This window comes from Chiroxiphia lanceolata, chromosome 11, assembly GCF_009829145.1.
Source record: "Chiroxiphia lanceolata isolate bChiLan1 chromosome 11, bChiLan1.pri, whole genome shotgun sequence".
Lineage (NCBI taxonomy): Eukaryota > Metazoa > Chordata > Aves > Passeriformes > Pipridae > Chiroxiphia > Chiroxiphia lanceolata.
Window position 1 is genome coordinate 2,214,423 of NC_045647.1, and position 27,047 is coordinate 2,241,469.

A 27,047-nucleotide genomic window follows, 5' to 3' on the forward strand; every position below is an offset into this window, starting at 1 on the left:
ATCTATTCTATGTAAAGGATACCCACTGAGAAAGAACTACACACATTATTAGCCTTAGCCAACATTTTTCTAGGAGATCTTATTTAATTCTATTTTAATTAAAGCAGCAGGTAAAGGCACAAGCATCACGTTCCCCTATATTTTAGGACTGTCACATTATCAAGGGGAACTTCATGAAATACCCAAAGTAAGCTAGAAGTTATAGGAAAAGAAGGAAAAATAAATATTTCAATCGAGAGAATTATATCTTCCTCTTGCTGCTCTTTTTATATCACCACACAAGAAAGAAAATCACAGTAAAGGCACAGCAGGCACCGCTATTGAACGTTAATGACAAAACTGAATTGTTTTGAGTCTGGAGATATAAAAATGTTTAATTTCAGTCTACAAAGTTGCTACTTTTAAGTGTCCCTCAGTTTATCTGTCTGTTCCTTCTGTCTGCTCCCTTCTGCAGAAGTTCTCAAGCCCAGCAGCCCTCATCCTTCTAGGTTTGTTAGAATATTAAACTCTACACAAAGATCAATTAACTCCAGAGAGCTCTGTCTGCCTTTAAACTCAGTTGTGAAACTATTTCATTTTATTCTGATGAAGACATGACCATTGGTTGTTTCCATATTTTCCTTCACAGAAATGTTCCTTCAGCCAACTGAGAAAGTTCAGAGAAACTATTAAAAAACCCACACGGGGTTAATTTAAACGCAGCTAAAAATTCAGGCAAGTTCCATGAATCCTGACCTACATTTAAAATTTATTGCAAAAACTTCATCAAGGAAATTTTCTTTTGCCTGGAAGCAGCACTGCAGATGTTTCACAGGCTGTGATAAGTGATGGGGGCTGGTGAGCTGATCTTCTCATGCCTGGGGCTTCAGCTCCACAGAGAGAGACAGGACTGGGTGAACTGTCACGTCTCTGATGAAGGGAAATGGTCCCGGAATCCCAAACTGGTTTGGGTTGGAAGGGACCTTTAAGACCACCCAGTTCCACCCCCTGCCATGGGCAGGGACACCTTCTACTAGCCCAGGTTGCTCCAAGCCCCATCCAACCTGGCCTTGGACACTCCCAGGGATGGGGCAGCCACAGCTTCTCTGGGCAAGTTGTGCCAGAGCCTCCTCACCCTCACAGGGAAGAATTCCTTCTCAATATCCCATCTAACCCTGCCCTCTGGCAGTGGGAAGCCATTCCTTGTGTCCTGTCCCTCCATGCCTTGTCCCCAGTCCCTCTCCAGCTCTCCTGGAGCCCCTTTAGGCCCTGGAAGGGGCTCTCAGGTCTCCCTGGATCCTTCTCTTCTCCAGGTGAACCCCCCCAGCTCTCCCAGCCTGGCTCCAGAGCAGAGGGGCTCCAGCCCTGGGAGCATCTCCGTGGCCTCCTCTGGATTTGCTCCAGCAGATCCAAGGCCTTCCTGTGTTGGGGACCCCAGAGCTGGACTCAGTGCAGAACTGAGCTCCGAACACACGTTTCAAACAAAGGAAGTGAATTCCTGGTGATATCAAATAATACCAAATATTCCTGGACACTTGCATGGAGGGAGAGGCCCCCAGCAATGCTGACCTGCTGGGCAGTGCAGGGGGATTTAAATGGACTGAAGGACAACCAAACCAGTAAAATAAAGAAAATAAAAGAGCCAGACCCATCCTCTAAGCTCATCCTTAAGTACCATTTATTAAGCACCACAACATGAGCTTATTAATAACCCCAGCAAGCCAAATTCCTTGTAGTGACAAACCATGTTCTATCTGGGACAAGCAGGACAAGCCACACAAGGGATTACAACACTTCTGTTTCCTTCAGCCCACACTGCTATGGAATGAACTTAAATATGATAAATGATAAGAATTTCAGCCTTTACTGGGAATTCATATTATCACATTGATTAGCTTTGCCACATACCAAGTAGAAAACACTCACAACATTGACAAGCTTTAAAGAATAAACTTGATTATCAGGGATGTCCTGGCAACCAGGTAGAGGGAAGGGCCTGCACAGGCACAGAGAAGGAGGGATGATTTAATTGGGTAAATGTTTTCTAGATTGAAAAAAAATCCATAAATAACCTTTGCACAATACCTGGAGCCTAAACAGCCCCATGAGGTTTTTTTACATCAACACTCAACCCATGCACAGCCACGTAGAGTAGTGACAGGAAAACATTTGGCTCAACCAACAGAGCCTCCCCAAACTCCATGTTTGTTTTTTTTCACAAACCCTGTTTTATCCACCTCTCAAAGCACTTCTGGAAAATTCTTGCTGGGCAAGCCCATCCCTGGAGCACAAGAGCAGAGCTTTGAGTCCAAAGAGTGAAGCAGGTCCTGCTGTCAGGGAATTGTCAACTGAGATCTTGTACAGCCAAAGCTTTCCCTGGAAAACCAGGAAATGTTACCACAAAGCCTCAACTGACTTATCCTGTATGAACTGAAAGGAAAGGATAACTGAAAACAATTCAAAATAAGACAAAAAGTTCATCTATAATGTTCATGTTCCTGCTGTAACACAACACAAGCACATTAAATTTGTCATCCTAGGAAAAGAAAAACCTATCCTCAAATGTTTATAATGCTACAAATTGACAAAAAGTTTAATTAATTAAATTTATATCTTAGGTCCTGATGGAAGGCAAAAAACTGCACTTCAAATGAGACAGGACTGCAAGACCAAGTAACTTTTCTGTGTCTCTAACTCAGACAGGGTTATTCACTTCTCATCCCGTTGATTCATTTTTAAGAAATACGACAGGCCTATTTGGAGGAAAAGGTTTTTTTGGTTCTAGCATAATAAAAAAGATGTTTCCAGCAGTTGCCAGGCCTGGGACATGGGAGGCAGCAGTGCCAGTGATGGATGAGTGAACAGAGTGCAGCAGAAGGGAACAAACTTCGGTGTTAAAGACAATTTATCAGGGAACTTCCAGAGCTCTGCAACACATCCCTCAGCCTTCACAGCTGCACTTTTTAGTGTGTTTTAGGAACAAAAAGTTCCTTAAATTACTTTTTCTTTCCTGGCTTCTCTTGGTTCTTGCTGCAGCAGGAGACTTTCTTACAAGCCACTCGGATTTGAAAGTGAGCAGAAGAATTTCCCCACCCTTAGGCAAGAGGGATATTTTCACATGTCTCCAAGATAACAAAACCCCAACACTTCAAACTGGCCCAAATTTGAGTTCACAAAGTCATTCAGAGAATTTACCTTGATATACTTTTCAAAAGATTTCTTTTTAAAGGATTGGCAGAGAGTAACCCACTGCAAGTCTATCATGATGCTCAGCTACAATCACCAACCTCAGCCTGGGGACAGACCAGTATAATTTGGTTTGGATGGGTATGAAAGACAAGATTTTGGTTGTAGTGCCAGAGGAAAAATCCTTCATAGGTGTTTTCTGAAGTCCTGGCTGCTGCTCTCATAGTGATGTCATTTTGTAATGAAAAAACACTGTGATGATGCACAATTTTAAACATGTAACTTCTAGGCAATACATGGAAAAACCCAGCATTTAAGGCAATAACAGTCTCAAAGTAAACTCTAACAGCAAGCACAGAGATCACTCTAGAGATTTCCTGTGGGAGAATCACACTAAACTCTAGTATTGATGTAAGGTTAAAAGATATTTTAATCAATTGACATTTAAGGCTGCAGCAGTGTTAACATGCCTGGAAAATGCAAAACCCTCGTTAACCCTCTTGTGTGGGTCTTTAACCTTAAAATACCACCTCCATTTGATACTGGGAAAGAGGCATTTAGTATAATCAGGAGGTTTTAGACTCCTAAGAAACAGCCACACAGTGTATTTTCATTTTAAACAGCACAGACTAGAATCCCAACTTCCATAAAGTTGGTGATTTCTCCCAGGGGAACACCATCCTTCCTGCCTTTCTTGCTCATCCAGAGGAAGCTGGAAGGGCTCAAAGGAGATATGGCTTTTACAGTGTCACCCCAGTTTTCCTTATTTCTGTGACCCCCCCAGCTATTTTCCTTCCTGGGATGCGTTTGAGGCTCCACCATATCCAACATTATTGGTGTTTACCCTTTGCAGCCTCTGAAGAGGGTTTAAATTGTTTCCTGTTCCTTCACTCTGGGATGTGGTCACTGGTCTGTCTCTGATGCTTCCACTCCACTAAAGACCATTATGGTTTAATGACCCTCCCTCATCCCTCCCCTGAGAGCAGAGGGTGAGCACACACACACACACACAGTTAAAGATACACAACCTCAGCAAACCTCCTCAAATCCATAATTTATAGGCAGGGAAGTTCATCAGCCATCTGACCTCATTAGCTTCTCATGCCCCACTTGCAAAAACTTAAAGAGAGACTTCCAGAACTATTTATGAAACCAGGGAGGGGTGAACCAGCATGGAAATGATAAAAAGAAGCTGTGTTTGAAACTGGTGCCCAGTGACTGAACCTGCAGCTGCACAAAACCTCTGAGCTGTGCTAAACACCTGGGAGAGGAGCCACAGTGGGGAGCCTTCTGCTCCTTAACACACTTTTATTAAGTTTTTCTGAATTCAGCTTCAAAAAAAAAAAAAATTGAAATAATCTTTTTGGAAGCCAGCCCTTTGTTTTGAGTAAAACCAGACCAAATGTTGAACTTCACAGTGTAAGGGTTATAAAAAATAAACTCAGCATCGAGAAAGCATCATGACAATTCATAAATTCACATTAATTCAACGGTAATTCACACATCTCCTGTTTAGCTATTTGGCTCAAAATAGAAGCTTTCTGCCCAAATCAGTGCACCTGTAAAGTTATGAAGAGAAATGAAGCCACATGTTTAAGTACACACACGACACAATATGGTTTTGAAACCCATACTGCCCAAATTCCACAGTCCACAGCAATCTCAATTCCATTTTTTCATTAAAAAAAATTAAATATTAAATTTCATCAGTGTAGCCTGTACAGCCTGCTTTATGGTCTGACTTTTACTTCGTGCCACTCTCTTCTCCAGCCCAGTGAGGAAGCCCTGCAATATTTCTAGCTCTGTGCAGGGCAGTTGCTGACTCTGCCCAGCTCAGCAGCTCTGCCCTCACCTTCCCTCCAATGTCATCTCTCTGTGCTGCTGAAAGAACAATCTCAGATGGTTGTGGGACAACTGAGAACTTTTTATTAACTGCAGCTGCTTCGTTGTACTCAGGCAAAGAACTCAGGAAGCTGTAGATTTTATCAGGCAGGCACCAGTTCTATTCTGTGGACAAGTTACAAGATGGCAATATAGGATAGGCTTGAGTCTATGTTCCTGATTAAATCTAGGTTGGTAGTCGAGTTTCATCACATATTTCACACAATAATCCATAAAAATGAAAGCTGCAGAAAATAAGAGTAATTTTATAACATCTCTTATCACAGGTGCAACATGACCCGTCCACTCAGATCTATCTGTTGAGAAGTATCTCAGAGAGTTTTTCCTTTTAATATTTACTCTCTATTACCTCCAATATGTGTTTATTTGGAGCTTGGCACACCAGGTGTTCTCTTTTTCAAAGTTTAAAACAACAACAGAGTGCGTTTCCCTGCAGGGAATAGGGCACAGAAGGTGCCTGCCCAGCATCCCCTGGGCAGCTCCCTCTCCAGTAAACACACCCAGGGCTGAGACAAACAACACTTCAACACATCTGGAGCTCTAAAAGAGCTGGAAGGGAAAGGTTTTATCAGCACTAATTAGTAACACTACATCCAGCAAACACAGTTTAGTGTCTGTAACTCAACTAGACAGGGCTCTGATTCTTCAGCACAGAGACTAAAGCACAAGGTCTCGTCACTGAACACATTTACCTGGATCTGGGCAGGCACCACCCACACTCAAACATGCCCTTGTCTGGTAGAAGGACTCCTCACAACCCTCACACTCATCAGGACGAGCTGCCAGGCTTTCATTTTGTATTTCAGACACGTAATTTCTTCTCACTTAGTGATCCCTGCACAGAAAACAGCAAAGATCCTGCGTTTTCCACAGCCAAATCCCAGGACACCTCAAGAACCAATGTCACCACCTACCTCCAGCTTATGGGATCTGCTTTTTATTGTACTTTTTAGCTTGTACAGGAATTTTTTAAACAGGTTTAAGCACCAAAAAGCAGCTAAAGGCAATTAATTACCTCTATAAACTATCCGAGTTTCATAACCCTTTACACAGGAACTTACCAGGGCTCATGACAGCTGGTCCCAAATTCCTCCCAGTGGTCCTATACTCGATATTTCCCCCCACACACAGCACAGCCACACTCCTCAGCACGAAGCTGTTCCCCTGCACTTCACTTGCCCACAGCCCTCTTAGCCCTAAATTGCCTTATTTACATATGCTTTGCAGAGCACTTGAATTCCTATCCCCTGATATAGGGTTTCCTTCTGGCAAGTCTTAAAATTTGCCTTCTTTAGTCCATTTGCCAAGTGCCTGAGATAGTGAGCTTCTGTAAATTCTGCCACCTCCTTTAAAATCTACCCCACTGCACTTTATATCTCGCCATAAGATGCACTTTATTCCTCTGGTCTCCTCCTGATGCTTCACTCTAACTTTAAATCACTGGTTTTCCACCCTCAAAACCAGGTTGATACTGGTGCAGCCTAAGCCAAACTGCTTTACAGCTTCCTTGAGAATACATTCCTTTTAATTGTAGTAACCAGAGCTCTAACAAAGTCTTTCTGTGCAATAAATACAGGCAAATCTTACCTGTGATTTACAGCTGGTCCAATGAAACTGTCTGTGCACCTCTGCAACTATTAACTAAGTGCCACTGAGCTGAACAGCCAAAAATCCTGGTTCCAAGCCAGAAGTGTGATGTTGCTGAAGTCAATATGTCAAATTGCAGCTCAGGAATTAACAGCTTAAAGAAATCAAAGATCCCCGTCATCCCTGAGCCCGGGGAGTGGAAGGAGGCTTGGCTTTAAAATGGATGTACATTCCTAAGATGGAAAGAACACACTAAAAAAAAAAAAAAGGGCAGCTCTTGCATCATTGCTTCCTGGTAATTAGGTCTGACTCTGTTCAGCTCAGGCTATTGATACTTTGAAACCCAAAAGCAATAGGGTTTTTATTGTGCTCATAAAAAATTTAACTATTTCATGGTTCAATATACTCCACCATATAAGTTTAATCAGAAATGACATTACCAGAACTAAAGCAGAGAGAACATCTGAGACGGTATCAATCGCTCTCAGCAATAAAAGGCTTCAAATTATGTGCAATAAAGCATTTAAAGGATATAGAAAATACTGTTTTCTGTTATGTTCCTCGGGGGTTTAAGAACACCAGGGATTTCTTTATGCAATCTTTAAAGAAACCTTTCATTTAATAATTTTTATGGCTTACTTTTGGAGTGCAAAGCCGATAATCTCATAGTTTCTTCCACCTGCTGGGGGCTCCTGTCTCAGTCTTCTTCCTCCTCCCTTGCAAAAGAGGATTCCAGCAGCAGGAACCACACACCAGGTACACCCTGTGAGCTGCCCAAGTGACCCAAGGGCTGATTTTCTCTCCAAATTCCCCTTTTTCCCTCCTCCACACTTCCAAGCAGCTGCAGATCCACCACAAACTCTTTGCTTTCAAATGCACTGGTGGCTTTTCTAGGAAGTGTGTTACTGGCTACCACACACACAGTACGGGGAACATTTTCTAATAATTCAATATTTTTCCTTTCAAAAAAACCAGAAAGTGTTTTGCAAGGGGATTTCAACCTATTTACCAAGATTTTCAACTATGTTTCATATTTTTCCTTCATAAATAACAGCACAAGGGTACTATCACTCAGGATTTTTGCTCTTCAATGCCAATTAAAAAGGGAGGAGGTTCCCCCACAGCTTGTCCCAGCATCAAAATCAACTTGATTTTTTTAAAGTAAAAAAAAGTGACAGGCATTAAAATATTATTCAGAGAATTCACTCTATAGTGGCAAAGTTTTGCTTAGTTGAGCTTGGAAAGTTTGGCAATAGGGTCGTGTTTCAGCAACAAGATTAAAAAAAAGTATTAATGTAAAAGCTTTGGACCTCTTAATGTAGAAGTAGGAGCTCAGTGGGGGTTTATTTATTATTTTAAAGGAAAATATATGTATATACAGATACATATTTATATTTTATATGCAAATATTGATCCTTTAAAGGCCAATGTATATATTTGCAGCAGTCTGACACCTCAGTAAGAACCCCATTCTTTCCTACATTGGTTTATGATCACTATAGAAATGCTGAAATTACAACATTTCTAAGAAAATTAATTATCATCATCATAATTCCTTTCAGCCCCTTCCCTGGTGCTCATTGGGGATGCCTTTTATTCTGAAACGAGGGCAAGTTCTGCTTTCAATTAGGAAAAAAAAAATGCTGAAAACAGGAAATCTCCCCCATCCTCTTCACACAGGCTTAACTCTGCCCTGCTGTTTTCCATGGGAGCAGAAAGCTTCCCAGTCCAACTCCAGGTACCTCTGCCAGGCAGGATGCCCATTCCAGAGGCACATCTAGAACCCTGCAGGGGTGTTCCACCCTGTCTGCTCACTGTATGTGACATTTTCCTTGTTCTACCCCTCGGGCTCCTTGGCTCCAGGAATATCCAGAGCACAAAGGAAACCAGATCCTGCTGCTCTGCTCTGCCTGTGCTGCTCTCCTGAGCCAAACCTAAGGGGAATATACCCTGTCCTTACCAGTGAGACCCTTCCATGCTTCACACCCTTCTCTGCTTTGAGACTTCTTGCCTATTCAGGAGAAAAATTCTCTCCTCTTTTCTGCCTTTGGCACTGCAGAATTTCATAACTTGTGCAGTAACCGATATAAGACCAACCCAAGCTCTGAGGCTTTGTCTCAGAATAAAACAAAAAGTCCAGAGACAGAGTATTTAAATAACAGTTTTGAAGAGCATCTGAAACTGCAGAGTGACATTTCCTAACAGTGTGCAATGTCCCCAAAAAATCCATACACCTGTTATCAATCTTAAATGTCACCATGACCACTTAGAAATTGCCCAGCCTGGCAAAAACCAGGGCAGCACCCAAAATGTAAAGTTGGTATTAGAGGTATTGACTCCTGCTCTTGGGTCAGGAGGCTGAATTAAGGATCAGCACAGGGATCAAGCACAAGGAGGAGAGTGGTGCAGCTCTCAGGCATCCACGGGTGCTGCTAAAGTGCAATGACAACTCTTTTTGTAAGCACAGCATTAGCTTAATGCACCTTTGAAAGTCATTTAAATTGCTCACAGTATGTACAAAAATATATGTGTATACACAGACCTATATTAAATACTATATATATATTTTCATGCTTTATCTTATTAAGCACAGGGTCATCCAGGCACCTGGAAACATCTCTAAAGAGAAAAGCAAATATTTCAAGTTCCAGCCATCCATCATACAACTCTAATTTCTGCTTTCACAACACTCCCAGAGACCAACATGAAAAGTCTTCCTGGCCAAGGCAAAGCATATCCTTCTCTTAACTCACTCCTCAGCATTTAAATGAATCAAATCAATATTGCTGATATTCTACCAGCAAAACCACAAAGTTTTAAAGCACAGAAAGGCATCAGGCACTGCTCTGTCCCACCCTCCATCTGACAGGTCCAATCAACAGCTGCTCTGTCCACAAGTAACTTTTATATTCTAACAGAGAAAGGAACAGCCAGAAAAATCCTATTTATGCCAAAGAATTTGTCCCACTTTTGTCCCTGTTATGCCTGGCGTCTTGGAGAGTTTTATTGCTGCCTTGGCCTGAGATCACGCAGTGCCATCCTACACAAATCAGATCTTTCACTGCTGCACAAACCCTTTGGTCAACAGGATGGGCAGCCTCCTTCAGGGAATCAATTCCATGCCTGTAAAAGCAAAGCAAAGGAGCTGCTGAGCTCTGAGCAGATGATTCTGTCTCACCAGCCTGATGCAGCAAAGAGCTGCAGAACAGAGACCCAAGAGCAGCTGGTGGGGCCGTGGAGGAAAACTGGTACATCCAGGGATGCTCGGGGTGAACTGGCCCTGTTTTGCTTCACACAGGACTTGCTGCCAGTCCCTGGCTGGTCCCCAGGGCTGTGCTTCACCTCTGGGATGTGCAGGGAGGCTGCCTCGCTGCTCTGCAGCCCTGGGCACCACCAGCAGCAGCCCCCTGGGAGGGAGCAGTGCCCAGCCCTCCCCAGGCACCCCTCCTGCCCAGGGGAGCCACCCTGCTTGCTCCAAACCTGCTGATATCCAGGGTAAAAATGCCAAATGAAACCTACACTTGCTTACAGGCGATGATTCTGTCTCTGCTGAAAGATGATTAGAGAAATCCCTGTAATTAAGCAGGATGCTGCCTGTGCTGAGGGCTGGTGAGACTCTGCAGCCCCACTGAACAGTGCACAGGATGGAAGCATCACCTCTCTTCCCTCTTACTTTCCCTTACTCACTCTCACTGCAGGTTTAATCTTCGTGGATTGGACTCTTCTTCAAGTCTCCCCTTCCAAGACACCACCAGAAAACGCAGTTTCTCAGCATTTTATTGCAGTGGGGGCAGTGCAGAGATGTTCCCTCCTCCTACAGAACCTGCGGGTTTATTGCTTTATACATGTTTTATTTAAGCATCCCATCCACCAGTTCCTAAGGTCAATGCAACAAATACTTAATTGCCACACTTATTTTTAAGCAAACAGATTCTTTCCCCACGGTCCTTCTGAACAGATAAAGATGCACTGAAACCCTCTCACACAGCCCAGGAACGACACGAGGCACTGTGGGTGCAGGAGCTGAATTTACACACGTGGGGAGGGACACAAACACAGCACACAGATGGTGGGAAACGCTCAAGGAGAGGTTGGGAAGCTGATCTGATGAAGGAAAAACCCAGAGGCCACTTGCACAACGCTCACCCCCAACCCAGAGGATGCCCAAGGACACGGATCCCAGACTCAGCACAACCTGCTCCCCGCTCGCCAGGGGAAATGGGAACCATCGCTGCTTTAAGGAAATTGCTTCCAGGGCTTTAACAAAAGCAATTATTTCCTTTATGCAATATATATTGGAATAAATCAATGCCATTCATTTGAGATACAGGAAAGGATGGGATGTGATAGACAAACAGACAAACATCCTGTTCCCATACAATCCATACCCTGTTCACAATGTGGTGCCTGGGTCTATTGCATCCCATCTCCTTTGTAACTGAGAATAAAATACGTGTTTCAATTTTGTTTCAGTGTCAATTAGATATTTCTGCATTCCGTTATCACAAAATAAAAGTTGTATTATTCCATTTTTAACGTAAGATTCCGAAACTGCAGCTTTTTAAAAGATAACCACGGTTTTATTATGACTTTATGCAAATTGCCATAGATCCAGTGAATTCAATTAACTGAATTGAATTCCAATTTGCAGAGAAGCCTGGCCCAATAATTCAAAAACTGCATTTCTTGAACAGTTTTTGGTTGACCAGTGCTTACAAATCTGTCATTTCTATTTGTCCTATTGTTACAGAGCTGTCAGCACACATATTTCAGAGAAACCACGAGATGCCCACAAAAACAGGTTAATTAAGGAGTTCTCGTACATCCCAGTCACATTAACAAGCAGACCCCAAGAGCAAACAAAAAGTGAAGCAAATGAAAATATCCTGAAGTATTTATTCCATAATAAAATGGAAATAAAGACTTTAATTGCCTTTAAGTTCTATTCAGCCTTCATTTCCTCAGCAATTATCCAGACTCGTTTTTTATTGTTCCTTGGGTTGGATTCACTGTGGTTCCCTGTGACTCATATTTGTTTCTAAATGGTGGCAGTAATTAGTAAACAGGATTCCTTCCAGCTCTGTCTATCCCTGTTGGGATGTATTCCCTTGGAAACAGCCTATCAAAGACAGGAAGACTTGTAACTTTAAATTGTGTGATGTCTCAATGATTTCTTTAAGGTGGAATTCAGTGCAATAAAAGAGACACATTGCTCAAAAGAAAGCAGGGATTCATTATCAAATCATTCCATATGTATAAGGAACACCAACAGAACAGGAACTGATGGATCCTGTGCTGGAGAACACTATGAGAGGAGTTAAAAAAAAAAGAAAAAAACTACATTAAGCTATTCAAAAGAAAGTGTTGGAGGTTGATAAACAAACCACAGCAATCTCAGCTCACGGTGTTTTAAATCCCTCATTTTGTGAGGCTCTTTAAAGCAGTGGATGGTTCCAATACTGGAGCATTGTGGCAATGCCTGGGGAGACTGGGAGGGAGAAAGGAGTTACTTATTTTAACACAAACACAACAAAATTGTGGACAATTCTCCCAGAAATTCTTTTTTCTCTGGGCACTATCACCTATCCCTGGATGTGCTCACTCCCACACCTACTTTATAAAGCCAAGGTCATTCCATTCCTGAAGGAATTTCTTCCCTAAAAGAACCTTTACACCCAGCAAACTTATGCCTATTTTCTAAAACTCTCCTGTTTATCCAATTTCATGTTTTCAGAATTTGTGTCTCTCTGATCAAGGATGGATTTGCCTGTTGGGAATAAATCAGCTCTGCAGTGTCATTTTTGTCCTTCCCTGAAGGAGCAAATGCTCTTGGATAGTCTGGTAGGGAAAAGAATTAAAACAAAAATAATTAAGGAACACAGGTGAGGAAAAATTGACCCTGTGTTTAATAAACCAGACTAAGCTGGAACTTGGTACATAACCAGTTGGAGCACAGTATATCTGTATTTCTATATATCTAGTTGGAGCTAAATCTTAAAGGATCCTTCAGATCCCTTCCAACCCAAACCACTCTGGGAGCCTATGAAAAATAACTGAGGAATCCAGGGGAGGAACAAAACAACCCTGTGATCAATAAATTCTACCAAGCATCGCAATCTGTAGTTCTGCTTCTCAGTTTATTTTTAAGTGGCTTAACACCCCTCATGTACCAAGGTGAGCTTCACAGAAACCTGTTTTTTCACAAAACATCACTGTTTGCAGAGAAAATAACTAATTTTTGTGGTAATAAGGTCCTTTACCCCTTGGACACAAATTAAGTCCCCTCCACCGAAATGAGGGGAGCAGGCTGGAGGGGCCATGGTGCCCCCCACCCTGTGGGACAGTAAAATGTGGCTGTTTTTTATTTGTTCACCCATATTTGTGTCACCCCAGGGAATGACTGCTCTGCCTGTCAGAGGTGATGCTCACTGACTGCTCCACCCTGTTCAAGATGGGAAGGTGAAGTTGTGGACCATGCAAAAAGGAGGACGAGGTGGTTACAGGAGGCAAAACAGAACTACAACTTTATGGAAATATTCGATTTTAAATAAGATTTTGAAAAGCAAAAAGAGACAGAAGGGGGTTGGAAAATAAAATGGCAAAGCAGCACTGGCTTGGGGTCCATCTCCCAGAGATAATTCAGCTGGGTCATGGCAAGGATGCAGAATAAAAAACACAAGTCAAGGGCCAGATTCCATTCCAGAATGTTCTCTGTTGTTGTTGTGGATGTGCCATTAAGGAATTACTTGCTGGGAGCAAAGGATACAGGAAACCACTCCAAGTACAATCCTCAGTCTTTTATGATTCAGCTCAGTCATTTCCAGTAAATAAGAGAAGTCAGGAATAACTTTAATTACTCAGCTCTAGCAATTTCTCCCATAAAAGATGAGAGCTATCAACTGGAAGTATGTTCTGCACGAGTGAAAAAAATCAGACTGAAGATCCACAAAAAAGCACTTAGGTTTAGAAAAAGAAGGAAAATTACCCTATGTGTTATTTTAGACTATATAAAGACAACGGTCATGAAGGGGTAGATTTATTCTCTCTTACATCTTTGTTGACTTATCAAATGGATCTCAGTCATCAGACACACCAGTGATGCTCAGCACAGCTCGTCCTGCTAACGCTGCCTGCATTTCTCTCCCATTAACACTCCAACAAATAACATTTCTGAGATGAGCAGAAAATATTGAGCTGTTAAGAGAACTGGTTCATCACTCCACCAAAACAAAAAAGGGCATTTTTTCTCAATCTGCAAATGTTTCATTTCATAACAGAGAAATAATCTGTAAAAAGACAAAGCTGCAAGCCAAGGAATAGCTAATGCAAGTCAGCAAGTCTCAGCATGGCAACATGGAGATGAATGATTTGTCCCTTTTGGATTATTTATTGTGCCTTTATATCTCAGAATCCCAAACTATCTATTACCAGAGATGGTGCCCACACTCAGTTTCTATAATATTGTGACAGCCAGTTGTTTCCATCATTCCTAAAAGCCACTTCAACTGAAGCTGATGTTAATGCACTGGTATCAAAGTTAGGATTGATGTTACTCCCACGCACGCCGTGACTGTGGAAGGAGGGAAGGCTCTATCCTATGGAATTACTTTTGTTCACTTTCTCGAGCACACAAGACCTTGAATCTCTAATTGTTCAGCCTATGCATCTGAGATAATTGCTGATTAGGGTATTTGAAGTGTAAGTGATTGTTAAATGTGCTGTTTGGCTAATGCCCAGAAAGCCAGTGTGATCTCACGGATAATTATAGACAGTTTAATTGCTGCACGTCTTTTAATTGCCAGAGTACACGGTTGATGAGAGACAAGATGCAACTAAAGGTCTGCTGAGCCACAAGGAAGCCTCCAAAATTGCAGGCCACCAGCTGAACCTCTACTTTGGGTTCATTTGGTAGGAGAAAAGGAGATGAAATCATTTCTAAAGGAAAGACCTCACCTGTCCTACCCCCACCTTTTCCTGGGAGGAATCCCTCTGCCTGCCAAAAGCTGCATCCTCTGTTCTTCTCAGCCCTGGGTGCTCTGCAGACAGGAATTCCTACAGAGATGTTGTCCCTGTGTCTTGTGTCACCTCATCTGTCCCCTGGCTTACTTCACTTGGGAGGAAAGGTCCCCAGGAGTATTGCTTGGAGTCAGGGCAGTGGGGAATGTGGAGAAGCAAGAACCTGCAGAGGATCCACACCTGCAAATTCTTCTGGATTGCACTGAGTTTTGAGTAAAACTTCCAGGATTTGACTCATGGAGAAAGTGCAGCCAGCAGATGGAGCAGCCTTTGTTCTGGATTCAGGTAACTCTGTTCTAGCACTCACAAAAGTTCAAATATCTCCCATCCCCAGAAGTTATCAGAGACATTAAAGCTTCTGAAATAAATCAGATTGGCAGATGTGGAACCAGAAATCCTCCTTCTATCCAGAGAGGGAACAGTGCAAAAAAACCCCTCAGACTGGTTTGCACATCTCCCTCCTTTCTGAGCTTTTCTCTCCAGTAGCCAAAGGGTGGCCCTTTTAAATACCATTCAGCCATTAAAATATATTGCTGGATTTCCTGCACAATAACCTTCAGTCACCCAAAGCCCTTGGAGAAGTACCTGTTTCCCAAGCATTTGCCTCCACTCAACTGTGTGGCAATGGATCACTTGAAAAACTTAATTCTTATGTATTATAAAAAAACACTGGTTCAAAATTTCAATTTATAAATAAGTTTCCAGGATCCATTTCCATTTGCCATCCATTACACACCTAAGAAAACTAATCATGGAGCTAATTTGCATTGTCACACTGAGATTTATAATGAAGGAACACGTTGAGGGCAGATGAAAATGTTACAAAGTGCATGAGGGGATTTTATCTAAGCTTTATACTGTGATAAATGGCCACACAAAAGTGATAGAGGATCAGCAGGTCAATAGTCTCTTGTAGGTGGTGCATTTACTGCTCTTAATCCTCAGAAAAGTGTCTGAAGGCACTGGGGATGTGTCACCATGGCCAGTCCGACTCTGAATGACACTTGGGTGTCACTTGGTTCTCCTGATTTCATCCTAACGGCAAAACTGCCTCAATTAGAGCTGGAGAAGACATGTGAGGTAAACTTGAATTCCTGGCATGAGATAGATGGAAATAACAGGTTTAGCATTTATCCTGCTGCACTTCTAGTGAGCCCCAGGGATGTTGGAACATCGTGTTGGGGGGGGGAACACAAAAGGGGAACAAAGAATCATCCTATTAAAAAAAAAAAAAATAGGATTTAAACCAGTAATTCTATGGCTGTTTCTCAAATCATTGTTCCCCAAATGCCTGAATTATCTCCAGCTATGATGAATGGTAACTTTTATCCACCCTTTCACTGAAAATATCCAAGCAACGGACCCGTCACCACCTCCTTGAGATGACATCCTGCAAACCTCCTTCTCTGAAAACTTTCCCCATTGTCCTGTTTTCTTAATTATGTTTTCACCTTTTGCTCAGTTATACCCCCCTTTGCACCAGGCTAAATGGATGCTTTTCCAGCTCGCAGCTTTTCTCTGGTGCCTCTCGTCCTGTGGATTTTCAAAGGGGTTTTTTGCCTCTGAAATCCTGGCACCTCACCGGGGGGGGGGGGAGTTTCGCAGGTGTAACTAAGAGAAGAATTTGTCCCGTGGATTCTTTATTACTGATGGAAATGTGGAAGCCAGAAAGCTCCCACAGCTTGAGTTCCAGAGCTCACAGAGCGCTGGCAAAGCTACTGGCGAGGAGAATGAAAAATACCTTTTCCCTTGGAAACCGAACAGATTGAGGAACAATAAAGCATGAAATCACACTCTGCACCACTTACAGACGTTTCCTAGAAGTGCCTTTTGATATAAAATACAATACAGCTATTTTTCAGCTGTCCTACCTGGACATTTTGTTTACAGCCAACGATACAGGAAAGATTTTGAGCCGCGGTCGCTTTGCCTACAACTGTCTGAGGCAAAGCTGAAATTCCCTCCTTCCCCTTAAAGCTGATTCCCTATGGAAGTGCTGGTGCTTTGAGGCTGGTGACCCACAGCCAGGCTAGGGACAGATGCTAAAAACATTCTTGGGAGATGAAACAAAGTTGGTGCTGTGGGTTTAGGTCGACCTTCCCCTGCTTGTCTCCGAGTGGCTCAGTTCCCAGACCGAAGCCTCTTGACTCAGGATTTGAAGCTCCTGTGCTATCCCAGGATCAGCAGCTTGGCTTTACAACTAGGAAGCTTAAAAGCAGCAGATTTCAGGTACCTTCAGGCTGCTTTTGCTGTGAATTTTCACAGCTTTTTCCCTAATACACTTACCCTTGGCCACCACCCACTTCCCAGCCCCACCAGGGCTCATCTTCCACTTTGCAGGTTGTCAAATAACGGCTCAGAGACTTGAAGGGAAACAGTGTCTGCTGAGTTTTAATATAAATGTTAGTGGGTAGCTAAGAATTAGGAACGATCTATGGTTATGCAAAGGATGCTGAGAATTAACCCCTTTAAACCACATTGAAACCTGGATAAACTGAGGGACCAACACACTGAAACACAACCCTGTGGGTCAAAGGATGAAGCCCAAGACATCTCCTTGTCTCTTTTTGCTGCAGTATGTAAAGATCTTACAATTTGGAATTCTATACTTGGAAAAAGAATTCAAAGATGCAAAGATTTAGACATAGTTAATAAAGATTTTTCAGGCAACGAAGCTGGTGCACATGACAATGTCAGGACAGTAATTCCAGTTTCCCCATCAACTACTACTTGTATATCTAAAAATTAAAATAAAAAAGACCACTGAACACATTACATCACAAATAGATTAAAGGCTGATTTCCTGTTTATGAGCCATTACACGAAGAAAATACAACCCTTAATTTATGCCTGTGATGGAGAAAATTTGCAGTGATTCAATATAACTTGATGGAATTGAGTGCCATCCATAGGAAGGAAAGTGTGGTATTAGAGAAGTATCAAATGTAAAGTACTCTGAAATACATAAATGATGGTTTGAGGTAAGAGGTTGCACCAGGGAAGTCCTGGCTATCAGATGAAAAAGTACTCTCAGAGACAAAAGGGATTCCTCTTTTCCTTATCCACCAAAATCTGAATTCTCTTGCATTTAAGTTTCTCAGAAGGAATCACTTTCTATTAACAGAGTGAAAGTGAGTCCTTATTTCAAACAACATGAATTTCAACCTCCTCAAACTCCAGCCTTCCAGATGTCCATGTCTTTATTTCCCTGTTTCCACAGACACGGTAGGAACATAATTCATCTGAACAAGACTGACACATTTCAGGGTAGTTTTTACTCACTAGAATTATCCCCAGTTCCCAAAGACATCATTGATGATCAGAATAACCTTTTTGAGGTTTTCCTGAAATATCCTTTCCCTGGTGTCACATCAAGCCTTTGAATGTCAAAATGTGATTTATTAATAGGGCGGAAAAAAAGAAAAGTCATTAGGAACGCTGGAGTTCATCAAGTGCCGAATGCCCCCTTGGATGGGAACGTGGAATATCTGCAATAATCACTGCAGAGGGATCAGCAGCCCTTTTCCATGCTCTGATGGCTACATGGAGTGTTGGGTTAGTGCATCCAAGGGCTTGGAAGAGATTGAATTCCCTGCTGTTTTCTACAGACAGCCAATTACAAACTACCTGCACACCTGATGCTCTCGACCTTGCCCAGAACAAGATCTGAACTGAGGCACTTTCAAACGATCCAACTTTGTGACAAAAAGCCACACAACTCCCTCCTCCAAAAAGCATTAGGAAGTTCACAGTAGGATTATTGTAATTAGCCTCTTAAATTGACACTATTTGCCTTAAATCCCTCTATCCCGCTCACTCTGGCTCTACTGAAAAGAAGGGAAAGTATCACAAATAATTTCTTTTGATGCAAAAAGAAAAAAAAAATTTGCAAAGCAAAAATCTACTTTTTGCTGGCCAGGATTTTTAGCATTTCCAAATAACCAAATTCACACTCGGTGCCAAATTAACTCATCGCTTCAGCCTAAACTGGACCAAAATAAACTCACTTATCACCCACAGATAAACATGGTTCATTGTTATTAATGTCTGATGTAGACTGGGCTTCTGTTCCAAGCAGATGGGAGCTATGTGGGCTGCTAGAATTTCTTTCAGCATATTATCTTCTCAAGTCCTTCATTAGCTTTAAGACTGAGTATTTAAAGCCAGGCATTCAGAAAAAGCAGTCAAAGAAAACGTGCTATTTTTGTTTCATACAGTTGGCGTGTTTGCCAGACCCGTGTACAACTTCTAATCTGCTCGTGTTTATAAAAAATCAGTTGGAAGAAGTTCCTTCAGCCCTCATTTTTCATTTTTCCTCCTGTCAAAAGCCTCCTAAATGGAAGTTATTAGGGGATTTATAATTTGTAACTTCTAAAATCCCTCAAGGTGAACACAGAAAATTTATTTTCTGTTTAACATAATGTGACGTTGCCTTTTTGTGGCAGCATTTCCTGCAGAAGACTGCTTAAAATAAATAAAAATAATACAAAAAAGCCTTTCAATAGATGATCCAATTACACGTGAGATTACTACAGTGGGGTTTATGCAAAAATAGGTTTACGATCCCTTCGTGGGTTTCTTACATTCCTCAAAATCACACAGAGAGAAGGAGGAGGATTATTTCCATATCCACACGTATTGATTTCAGGGTTAATCTTTAGCACTCTCTATGTCCCTGTTCTTACATTTCCTGTGCAGAAAGGCAGGACAGCAGGTCCTGGGGCTGGGGCTCAGCAGGTGGCACTGTTCCTCCCACTCAGCCTCACCAGAGCTCTTGGAAAATTAACTTTTCAGCCCCTGGGAACAACCCCAGGGAACAACCCTACCACGACCTGGACATGGCCAAGGCCCTCAGCCCGTGGTGTGTCCCCAGAGAGGCCACCCGAGGCACTGTGATGGGACACCCTACACCTCTTTACTCACACCAGCCCATCAAAGGCTCCATATCCCATCTGGAGTCCACAAACAACAGACACATTAAAAAAAGGGTATTTAGGAACAGGTGCTACCACTGAATGAAATTCAGGATATTTTCTATATATTGTTTAAAAAAAATATTGCTTTCTTCCAAATAACATATCAGACTAGGAGAGCTCCTAGGAAGGAGTTGAAACCCTAAAAGCAAACAGCACCAGCAGTGGGACACATTAAACCCAATACACACAGCTGAGCTCCACACCCACCCAAAGCACAAGGTGCTCTGGTCTCCCCACTCCCAAAAACATCGGGAGTGATGGCCAGGGCCACAGAGACAACATCCAAGGCTGTTGGATCAACCAGATCCATCTCCATCACTCCAGGTGCCAACACAAAACACAGCAGACAGAAAGTGGTGTTATGTATTCATGAGACCAAATACATGTTACCAGACTCAAATCTCCTAAAAAGACAGAAAAGTACAGGCCTAGGCTGCTCTTCCAAATGTTTCAGCACTTCTAGGACAGGTTTAGATTGGATATTAGGAAGAAATTGTTCCCTGGGAGGGTGGGGAGGCCCTGGCACAGGTTGTTGCCCAGAGAAGCTGTGGCTGCCCCATCTCTGGAAGTGCCCAAGGCCAGGTTGGAGCAACCTGGGCTTGTGGAAGGTGTCCCTGCCCAGGGCAGGGGTGGAAACAAGATGATCTTGAAGGTCCCTTCCAACCCAAACCATTCTGTGATCCTATAACTCAATTTTTCTGTTAAAGCTACATGGACTAATAAATGTCGACTACACCAATTTATAGAAACAAACATATTCCTAAAATCTACCCCAAAAGTTACCTCATGTGGGTTTTTAAACCTCCATAAGTGTATGAAGGTGCTGAAGACAATTCCCTCCCATTTGAGTTGCAAGGAAAGTGTTAAAGCCCTTTTCCCTTGAATGATAATCCTGCTCCTTGGAGGTTCTTTTGCTGAGATTGCATCTCCTTTGCCTCAGGTATTAAGCCGATGTAATTTTCTTAACCATGGGGTATCCATTTATCAGATTTGGTGCTGATACCTTGGAGTTGCTTCAGCTGGGAACAAAAAGCTTCTTTTAGGAAAAGGTTATTTAAATGTGACTACAAATAACCAGAAAAAAAGCCACCTGAAGGTATCAGTAGATCTGCTGCACTAAAATTCTGTGACATCTGGAAACACATTGGGATAAGTCAGTAACCTAAACCAAGGCATTATTAGCTGTATCCAGCAATTCCTGCTAGTCCCTGTTACTTCATTTGCAATCATTTAAGAGAGCCTCTAATGGAAAAAAAAGGTCAAAAGAGAAGCATTTTTAATTCCACAAAATAAAGCCAAGTAAGTTATTATGCCTTCTTTTATTCCTAGTCCACATAAAATAATTGCTGCTGTTTATCGATGCTGTTGTAATGGAGAAAATTAATTTGTGGAAAATTCATTAACAAGATGCTTTACTTGGCTGGCATGGCCACCACAAATGACCAGCACAGACTGCTAGAAGAGGGAAAGAAAGATAACAGCCAAATAAAATCCTTGGTTTTAATGAAACCATCACATTAAGGCCAACTATTTGACTATTAAGGGGGTTTTTTTTTATATTTTAAAAAATAGATAGAATACTGAAATAAAATGAAAACTCTCCCCATAATGAGACACATGCACTGTTAGGCTGTTGGGCAGCTCAGCCCTGGTGTAATTCCACTGCAATTCCTGAACTTCATTGAAATAAAACATATGCGCTCTGCAATATATTATGGAAATATGAAGAGCGTTGCACATTTCAGTGCATCTGCCAGCACAGGTTAATTATCTTTGTACAATTTATATAGTTGGATCATCACTTGGATAAAGAAAGCACCACAAATTCCCAGGACAACGTGATTTCATCAGTTGTTTTTCTGAACTGAACGCTGGGTCCTCCTCAGCTGGAGGAAGGTATTTCCAGGGCAGCAGGGAAAGGTCCCCAGGGACCCTGCCCTGAAGTTCCCAGCTCCTGAACACGGCAGCTCATCCTGCTCTTGAAGTCACTGATTTCCCTCCGACCTTCAACAAAGCCAACACAGCACACTCTGCTCCAACAGCAAGCCATGGATCATTGAGGTTGGAAAAGCCCCTTAAGATCATGGAATCCAATGTTAACCCAGCACTGCCGAGCCCACCACGAAACCCTGGAGTGCCTTCAAACCCCGTGGGCCTTTGTGCCATCCCTCATCCCACAGCCAGCAGGAGGAGGGTGAGATTCCCCTGGAGAAATGGATATTCTTGGCAACCCAATTCCTCCCGGGTTTCCAGCCCAGTTCAAGAGCTGACAGACAAGTGAGAGAGACATTTAAGTGCAGCTTGACACTATGAATTTCCCTGGAAAAACACAAGAGGACTTGTGGGTCAGAGATGCTCCTCACAGGTTCCAGGCTCAGCACGTCTGAAGCACCTTCGGGGCTGGAAGAGCAGAATTCTGTCCCTGGGAATGACAGAGGATGCAGAAGGCTTTGGGCACAAAGGTGGCCTTGGAATAAAGGGACTTTTGAATGCATTTTCCTGCCACAGGGATGTTACTTATTTATTTTTTTAACTGGATTTGTGATTACTCAATTAGCAGAGAAATAATGAATGATAACCAAAAGAAACTGTGCACTGTTATAAAAAATTGAATCAGCAATAAGTGATCTAGAAAGAAAGGTCACTGAGTCATTTTGAATAAGTACATTTGAGATAATTGTTATGTGCTTTGAAGACATTCCGAGAAAAAGAGGCAAAATTAATCAGATACATTAAATTATGAATTATTAACTCAGCTCTATTAAACATCAAATAGAAAAGCTTTTCAGGATTAACCATGTTTTTAGAATTTCTACTAACTACAGAGTAGATTTCCCTGATTTAAAAATGATTTTTGTTTACATCTGAAATGCAGGAAAGGCCCTCAGGGGCGAGTGACACTTTCCAGAAGTGTTGGATTCTTTCTCTGGACAGGGTTTACCCTGAAGCAACATAAAGACCTTAATCCATTTACACTGAACCTTCTCAGGCCAAAATGGGGATGGCACACACAAAACAAAGCTCATGAGAACCTAACAACAGAGGTAGCAGACACATTCCCAATTTTAAAAACACTGGGCATCTGATTTTAATATTAATATGCTGAATATGTCAAATCCTAAGTGAGTAGTGACAGCTCCCATACTGCTACATTCACCTCAAACTAAAAACAGGGTTTCTGTGTCCCATCTTTCACAATCCTTTGGATATTTCAGCTGGTTGCTGCAAGTGGTTTTTTAATGGCAAATTCCTTGGTAAGGTCAGCCTTCACATGGAATGATGTCAGAACTACTCAGGAGGCGAGGTGCTGTGGCCTTAAGTTAAATCAATAATGCTGAATGAATAATGGTTGTTGCTGGCTGCTGATTTTTCCTGGCTAATAAATAGTTCTCATGTCATTTCCTGACCCACCATCCAGCTCCAGCCACTCAGCAAGACGTGTTCCTTCATCTGGGAGGATGGGAACCCACCCATGGAAGGGTCTGCTGCACATCCTGCACTGGCTCATGGTTCTTGGTTCCATCCCATCCATCAGGGAGCTTTGATTCTGGGCCTGCAGCTCATCTTAGTGATGTACCCACTGGCCTTCAGCATCTATAAAACACCCTTAAAACAACCTGCCCTTCTGTTCCTAAATGTTTTCCAGCATTACAGCATTAATGGATTTTACCCAAGTTACCAACAACAGGTTTATGAGCTCCTCAACAGTAGTATTTCTCTAGGAATAAAGTTTCTAATGGTTCAAATGCCTACTTTTTATTATTTATTTCCATTTCTCAGAGTCTGGGACACAGAACAGACAAAGCAGCAGCACCAGTGTCTCAACTGCCCCGGGGGCTCTAAGTTTCCATCTCCCTTGGAGCACCAGCCCTGCTCCACCAGCACCTTTCCATATGGAAACCCTTCAGCAAATGTGCCATTAAGCTTTCTCTTTTGAGGCTTGGAGATAATTCCTTACATGCCAGACACACTTTCCTCACCTGTTTGCTAGTTAAGATTGGCATTGAATAACTGAACTGCTGCTGCCTGAATGTGGATCTTTGTTTCCAGCACTGGATTCCCATGTGGAGCACAGAGGAGGGACTGGAGAGGCTGCAGAGCATCCGAGGCACTGCTGCAGAACCTGCAGCAATTTCTCAGATCGTTTGATGATTCTGACATGATTGATTTTGTTCTTGGCGAGTTAATCATAGAGTTACAAATTAGTGAATTACTTTTATACCACAGGATTGTTTCATAAATTAGGTCACTGTCATTTATCATTAGAATTTCTTTAACCAACACATCTGATCCTTTGATCCATTAACATCCCTGCTCTGCACCATTGACACGCTCTCTGTCATCACTGGAATATGCTGAATAACGAAGCTCAGCATTTACCAAGCCAGAAAAATGCACTTCCTTAATTTTCCTCATTAGCAGGTGCATGGAAATAGGCAAACCTTCCAACAGCAGCAAAGCTTCCAACTATTCTCCTTTGACACAGAAGGTTTGCCTTGCAACTGAAGCTCACCCTGGACAAGGCACCTCTCTCCTACTTCTCAGCTAATCCCATTTTTTTTATCCTCCCCACTCTTCCCCTAAACAAGTTATTCCACATCATTCCTTGTCTGACAACCTTCAAACACTTCCAGCAGGAATTTTTGCTCTGAAAGGTGCTCTCAACTAATGAAAGGAGATTTAAAGGAAAGCAATCCTGGACTGAGCCCTACATCCAGGGAAAACTAACCCGCCATCTCTTAAGTTCCTCACATAAACAAGGATAATCTCCAGGCCAGAAGTTATTCTGTATTTATTTAGGGAAGACTTCTGGAGTTCACTGGTGGATAACTCAGAACCTGATGGAATTAGTGAAGGTTACAGGCTCTGCTCTGGGTGACAACAAACACGCTGCAGCCAAAGTCCTGAACACTGGGCAAGCTGCACGTGCAGATGGGGATCCAACTCAGAACAAACACCTCATAGACTTTAAATTATTTCCTATGGCTTTTCCATGCATAAATTATCCCACTGCTACCTCCAAGAGGAGAAAACACGGTTGGGCAAAGGAAGATCTGCCCTGAGAGCCAGTGAGTGTGGACAAGGACACAAACCCAGCCCATCTGAACACTTCAAACCACACATCAGCCCCTAACTTGGCATTTTAAAAAGCCATAGATTTTACACAGATCCCTTGGAAAAATACTGCCAGTGTGTCAAATTTCTGTTCACAGCCTGTCCTGGTGACCCTCTCCTGCACACCAGACCTCGTTGCTACTCCTTTACATATCTATTGTCTAACCCTGCTTAATCTGAACTAAATCAGTCTAAGATATTATCTCTCAACTTTTTTGCCTGGGATTTGCTTCAGATCTGTAATTGGATCAACTCTAATACCTTTTTTTTTTTTCCCAGTTACCAGCACAGCTGCTTCTTCAGAAAGTTCTCTTGGAATTAACTGAAAAAAAAAATACAGATCCTGATCCATTTCTGTTTTATTTATATTTTTGATGGACAGGACAATAAAAACCACCACTCCTCCTGTCTTTTGTAATGAAAATTAACCACTTTAATCCACATTTCTGCAGATGACCATCAAGCTGGTGGGGATATGAATTCCTGCCTTGTGCTCTCTTTAAAAACGGACATTTTCCAATTTGTTATAACTAACTCAGAGTCTTCGGTCTAACAAAGCAAGAAAAAGAAATCCAAATCCTATAAAGTCTTTTAAAATAGTTCCCAAACAGCATTTTCTTTTCCATGGTTTAGTGTGTTCTCCATCACCTGCATTACAAGGATAAAATAAGTGCAATCACAACAGCTTGTTAAGAGACTCAGGAATTCAGGGCAGTTTTGTAGACAAAACACCTCATTTCAGTTTCTTTTCAGGGTCTAATGAAATGGATGAAGTCTTCTGGCATTGCCACCAAATTATATAATCCTAGAGAAGACATTAACAGCTGCTCTAAAAATCTAATTAAATTTTAGAGCACTAGTAATGCAGCCATAAGGCCCATGTAAGCCATTATCTACATTAATAAAAATTAAAGTCAAACAGTATCTGTACAGTAATAACATACCTGGATTCAAGGTCACTTTAATTCCCTTACTCACGTATTTTCCTTTATTATTGCTGTAACTATTATTAATATTTATTCAAAATCTCAAATGTATGTACATTTGTTACCCTGAACTCTTCTCTTAACACACAGTACTGAGATAGGAATTAATTTTTTCATCTTAGTTTTTTCCTCCCCTTCTCCACATTAAAATTCCTATTGTTAGCATATAAATGGTCAAGAAACTGAGACAACCTACAGTGCTTTCATTAGATCCCTAACTGAAGATCTAGAATGCAACAACACAGGTACGACCCACCTCAAATCCAACTCTTCTCTTGCATGGAAGAGCAGAAAAAGAAGGGAAGTGGATGGTATGGAAAGGGGAAAAAGCAGAAAATTTTTGTGGCTGAGGACACTCATGGTTAGGATGCTTTTGAGTTCTTGGGATACTCTGAGTTGGGAGGAATTATCACAGTGGGCACCGGGCTGAGAATGCTGCCTGCTGTTTCAGCCATTCCCTGATCCTTCTTCCCTAAGGATCACCAAAAAGAGGGAGGGATTCCCGATGCAGAACATGAGATGAGGTCAGTGAGGCTGTGACCTTTGCATTTTACTGCCACCCAACCTCTGTTCTCCACAAATTCCAACAAACTGATTTTATTTTCTTACACTGGCAGAGATTGTTGTGCATTTAATAACGTCTCTACCCACCCAGGCGTGTTGGAAATCACAGGACAAATGGCAAAGATAATTTTGGAGTAATTTCTTGAAGATGGGGTCTTACTTCACTGAAACTTTGATTTCTTTGGAAAGACTGAAAACTCTTGCACAGCAGGGCAGACAACCTCAAGCAGAATCATCTGCATTGCTTCTAAAACCTTCTGCAAATCTTTGGAAACGCATTTTAAAAGTCAAAATATCATCAAAATCCCCATCCTAAGATTATTATGCCACATAAAAATACACAGCATTCCAAGGGAAGGGGGAAAAGGGATCAGTTGCATGAGATGAAACATCTGACTCCAAACTCCTCACACAGAGTAAAGGGGGACCAGACAGGGAGTCCCCACTTTGCTCTCCCAACATCTGTAACAGCTCCAGCTGTTCAGGTGCTAAAGAGTGGAAACAGATCCCAAACGTGAACAAAACATTCCAAAATACACAGATTTTCATTTAACTTCTAATCACTGATACACACAAACTGTTTACCGAGTGCATAATTAAAACCTCAAGTGTTTTCCGTGAAAATATTTGTAAATTAGGTGAATAAATTATTCAGTGGTCATTATTGAAATTAAATATTCTCCCAGCGACTTTCTTGCTGTCTCACGAGCAGAACTCAGAGCAACAGGGCTAATTC

At 42.1% G+C, this 27,047-nt stretch overlaps 1 protein-coding gene across 4 annotated transcripts in view; it reads right to left on the reverse strand.

Moving 5' to 3' along the window:
• LOC116792315 (contactin-4) overlaps positions 1-27,047 on the reverse strand; it is a 283,807-nt gene that overhangs the window by 148,570 nt on the left and 108,190 nt on the right. The window contains exon 1 of one of the 4 annotated variants that reach the window (XM_032699178.1): positions 6,655-6,838. The exons of the other annotated variants lie outside the window; for them this stretch is intronic. The gene's annotated coding sequence lies outside the window, so the exon portion shown is untranslated. Of the gene's footprint in view, positions 1-6,654; positions 6,839-27,047 lie in introns of those variants that run through there. 4 annotated transcript variants of the gene reach the window in all.